The following is a 5,406-nucleotide window of genomic DNA, read 5'->3' on the forward strand; positions in this document are numbered from 1 at the left end:
ATTTTCAGATTGCAAAGGGCCAGGCCTTTCATATGCAAAAGCCTCTGTGCACAGCTTGGGTGGGGCGGGGTCTCAGGGAATCAACAGGGCAGAGCAAACAGCTATGGCTGATCCTCAGCCCTGCCCTAAGGGGCCCCGCGTCTCAGTGTCCTGGTAATTGCCGCAAGCACCTGTAAGGGAAAGCCGCCCTCAAGTTCCGAGTTCTGCCTGTTGCCAGACAGTCCAGTTTCTCCCCGCATGAGTCCCGGGTCCCCAGAGACTTCCCGGAACCGGAGTTCAGAACAGTCAGGAGCTTGTGACTTCCTCCCGATTCAAAAAGACAGCCACGTCCTCAGGTGCAAGCCTCTTTCCACGCGCGCTCAAGCCTCCGTACCTCTGCACTTTACTTCCGCAGCTCCTCTGAGTCTCAGTGTGCTTTTCTCTTTCCTTCTAGTTGTAGAATTTCCACTCAGCCAGCCTTCCTGTAGTTCTGGATGATGTCCGTTTTGTCTTTTTGTTGTATTTTTGAAGTTGTTGTGGGAGGCAGCAATTTCCGGTGTTTACCTATGCCGCCATCTTGGTTTCTCCAAGTTCCCAGTTTTTAAAACATGTTTTAAATTGCTACAATATATGTCATTGTAAATAGTTTGGAAAGAAAAGAATGAGCCATTTCACAGCATACAAATTCCTAAGTGAGGCACATAGGCAAAACTGGTGATGAAGGCAAGGGTTATAGTGTCTTATCACCCTAGCACTTAAAAAAAAGAGTGAATAGTTCAAGTAAACCACTACAAAGACAGTATGCCAAGTATTTCTCCATTTAATCTGGTAAATGAACATGGAGGGTCAGACATTGTGGTGTGTGCTGTGCACGCAGTCAGAGGAAGAAAGCCCCTGACTTCAAGCAGTGTATTGTCTAGTGAGGGAGACCAACAAGAACACAAATCACAGAATAATATGCTTTTAATAAAAGTAGGAATGGACCTGAGTATTGTGAAAGAACCTAGGAAGGACTCCAAAGACAAATCACAAAAACTTCCCAGTAGGGGTGGTGCCTGAGCCGAGACTTAAAACACTAGAGGAGTTAGCCAGTCCAAGGAGGGAAGAGGGGATGGCTGTTTGGGGCAGACATACCATGGGTAAAGGTGCAGAAGCTATCGGGCACATACAGCATTCTGGGTACTCAAAGGAGTTGGGCCTGGCAAGAGCGTAGGATGAGTTGGAGTGTGAGAAGAGAGCCACTTCCTGTCTTTTAGGAATCTTTTATACGTCTTTATTTTTTCATATGTTTTTATTGATTTGAGAGAGAGGAAGGGAGAAAGAGAGAGAAACTAATGACAGAGAAACATCAATAGGCTGCCTCCTGCACACCCCCTACTGGGAATGGAGCCCACAACTTGGGCAAGTGCACTGACCAGGAATCTAACCGGTGACCTCTTGGTGCATGGGATGACACTCAACCAACTGAGCCACATGGGCCCGGCTCTTTCTGTATTTTTACTGTTGATGCTATTACAGATGTCCCCATTTCCCCCTTATATAAGTCTTACAGGAGACTTATACAATTTAGAAGTTTTAACAGGAGTTTGGTTTACTAAAGAATTTGTATTTTACACTAAAGTATTTGGGAGCCTCAGAATGACTTTAAGCTAAGACCTAATATGATCAGATTTACATTTTAGAAATCTGATTTGCATCTAGAAAAATTTCTCTGGTGACTGGAGAATGGAGGCCATACTGGAGGGTTAGAAACCCATGGCTGTGCTGGCAATCCAAGTGAGAAGACATAAGGCCTTGCGTACATAAAGGTGGAGATAACTCGAATGCAGGCACCTCTGTTTCCTGTAATGGTGGACTAGGCAAGTGGGTCAACTCTTATACTGGAGACAATTTAAAAATAGGATGAAATATAAAAAGCGTTTTCCTAAAGACATAAAAGAACTGATGAGCAAGTGAGGAACTACTGCACCAAGATCTAGGAGAAGACAGACCAAGAGGTGATGAGTCCAGAATTTTCGCAAGCCAAGTGGTAGCCAAGAGACTGAGCAACATTTCCAACAGCCAAATACATTTTGATCCTAAATCTGGGGTTCACGGCCTGTACAATTCAAGGGGTCTGTGAACCTGGTTAAGAAAAAAATTACATCTTCCTTTTCACTAGCCTCTAAAGCAGTGGTTCTCAACCTTCCTAATGCCGCGACCCTTTAATACAGTTCCTCATGTTGTGGTGACCCCCAACCATAAAATTATTTTCGTTGCTACTTCATAACTGTAATTTTGTTACTGTTATGAATTATAATGTAAATATCTGATATGCAGGATGTATTTTCATTGTTACAAATTGAACATAATTAAAGCATAGTGATTAATCACAAAAACAATATGTAATTATATATGTGTTTTCCGATGGTCTTAGGCGACCCCTGTGAAAGGGTCGTTCGACCCCCAAAGGGGTCGCGACCCACAGGTTGAGAACCGCTGCTCTAAATGAAGCTTAGACTTTCCTTTTGTTATGAATCTAGGCCACAAGCCACAGTAATATTAGCAGAACTACTTGTGACTTTCTTTTACCAACAGAAAGGAGATATTTTCATACCACATTTACAGTTGTTGAAATTTTTGCTACTACAAACACTGTTTCATTGAATAGCCTTATGTCTGTGTCATTTAATTGTGTGTAGGGATATCTGTAAGGTAAGTAGGATTGTAGTGGTACCTTCTCTATTGTGCATGCTAATCCTCTGTTGGTTATGTACTTTGCAGATACATTCTGCTAGTCTGTGCTGTGCTTTTTGGCTTTTCTTATTGTGTCCTTTATCATGAGAAGTAGTCAATTGAATACATACTCAATTTTCTTTATGGTTTGTGCTTCTTATGTAATTCTTTAGGAACCTTTCCTCATCCCAACAACATCAATATATTTTCCAATATTTTCTTTGAAAACTTTAAAGTTTTGTTTTTCACCTAAAATTAATTTGGGGATATGGTATAATGTAGGAATATAAATTTTTTCCAATATGGGTGGCCCACTTGTCCCAGTATCATTTATTGAATAGTCCATTCTTTCCCTCATTAGTCTATTAATTTTTTCTTGTTCTAAAACCACACTGTTTTCATTACAATATCTTTTAGTTTTAACTTGTTTTAAATTGCTAAAATATATGTCATTGTAAATAGTTTGGAAAGAAAAGAAAAGCTGAGGGGGAAAAATAAAAATCTCACCATTCTAAAATAACCACCAATAAAATGTTGTTGTGTATGCTTCCTTTTTGATGCTACAGTTAAATGATTGAGCAAAATGATAAAATGTATGGAAAACAGGCCTAATGGGGAAAGGAAGGAATTCTTTAGCTTAAATAGGGGAGCACAGGAAAAATAAAATATGCTCTTAAGAATAAAGAATTTTTAGAATAATGCTAAACAGCAGTTCGTTTTTTAAAAAGACCTAGCAAGAATAAAATTATGTCAAAAGAAATGTACTCTGAACATGAGGCAAGCCTCTGGACTACCTAGAAGCCAAAATAATGAACGAGGTAGTTGTTATGGACTAAATGTTCGTATCCCCAACCCCAAACGTGATGGTATTTGGAGGCAGGGTCTTTGGAGATGAGGCCATGAGGGTGAGACCTCAATAATGGGATTAGTGCCCTTCCATATGAAGAGGAATCGACCAAAGCCATCTCATCTTTCCACCATGTGAAAAGCAAGAAGGCGGCCATCTGCAACCAGGAAGAGAGCTCTCACCAGAACCCCTCTGTGCTGGCACCAAGATCTCACACATCCAGTCTTCAGAACCGTGAAAAACAAATGTCTGTTTTTCAAGTCACCCAATCTATGGTATTTTGTTAGAGTGGCCCAAACTAAAACAGCAGTCGAGATCCATGGAATTTCCATCCCTGGGAGACTGGGAAAGATGTAGCAGAGCTACACCCTCTGTCAGATGGGAAGCTGAGCATCCCTTACCGCTTGTCATTCACAGTCAACCAAGATGCCTTAGACTTCAGTGACCTTTGAGATGAAACTGCTTAATTTTAGTGAATTAGCTCTAACAGGCAGGGGTCTGGACATGATGATCCATCAGTTTGTATGTGGTAATTAGAGGCAGACTAGATCTGATGACCCAGTTTGATCCTGGTTTTCAAAAGACAAATTAGTCTTGTGGGATAAAAAAATTCAGGAAGAAATGGTTAGGAAATTATTTAATTGAAAGGAAGAAGGAAGGAATTAAAAGTATTGTTTTTAATGAATGTTAAAAGACCAAAATTTTTCTAATATTATGACTAGTAGGAGGAAAGCAATGGAAAAGAAACTGGGAGCCTCATAAAAATCAAGCTGCTTTTCTAAAGCAGAAATTGGCACACTCGGGAACATGAAGGGAGAACAAAAGAGAAAAGAGACAAGTGACGAAAAAGGCCAAACCTAGAACTTTTTATGAAAAGGGAAGAGACCTATATTGTATCATGAAGAAAAGGCGGGGGGTTTTTTGTTTTGTTTTTTGTCATTCAGATTACAAAACCCTGGAATGGTCTATCAAAGAAGATTGTGGAAGCTAGGGTCTTAAAAATGCCAAAAAAGTAACAGATGTTTTTCTGTCTTGCAAAGATTTAAGTACTTGCTTGTCTAACATATGTAAAGGGCAGGACCAGAAAATCTCTTGCATTTTCTTCCAGTTTTTGATCTGCCTGCAGCCCAGCAGTCTTTTGCAGGTTGACAAAAAGTTTCACATGTGTCTCTTACAGATAATTAACACCAGTTCCTTACATTTGCAATGTGCTTTTTGTTTTCCAAATGTTTTGTCAAGGGGAAGGGTACAATGAAATGGTCCTGGGATTTAGAATCAGAAAACTAGGCTCGAGTCCTGAATCTGCATTTTTATTAACTTGGGACACCTTAGAGAAATTACTTTCTTCTCTGTAAAATAGGGGTGATAATAATACCAACATAACAGGGTTGTTGCCGAGGAGAGACCAAGATGGCGGCATAGGTAAACACCGGAGACTGCTGCCGCAAACAACCACTTCAAAAATACAACTAAAAGACGGAACGGACATCACCCAGAACCACAGGAAGGCTGGCTGAGGAGAGACTCTTCAACTAGAAGGAAAAATAACAGCACACCGAGGCTCAGAGGAGGCGCAGTGTGGAAAAAACTCAGGTGCGGAGGTGCGCGCGCAAAGCGGGCTGGTGGCTGAGAGCGCGGTTGTCGTTTTCGGTCAGGGGGGAGTCTCAGACTCTGAGCTCCAGATACGGGCGAATCGCTGGGGACTCGGACCCAAACGGGAGAAGCGGGAGTGTCTGGCATCAGTTGGAAGGCAGCTTTCTCTCCGAGGTTTGCAGCGGTTCCTGGGGTTCTGAGAAGCAGAGCCTCTGGGAACGGGACTGAGGGCACCATAACCGCTCCCTCCGCCCGCCCTGCCCTATTGATCC

This window comes from Myotis brandtii, unplaced genomic scaffold (assembly GCF_000412655.1).
Source record: "Myotis brandtii unplaced genomic scaffold, ASM41265v1 scaffold103, whole genome shotgun sequence".
Lineage (NCBI taxonomy): Eukaryota > Metazoa > Chordata > Mammalia > Chiroptera > Vespertilionidae > Myotis > Myotis brandtii.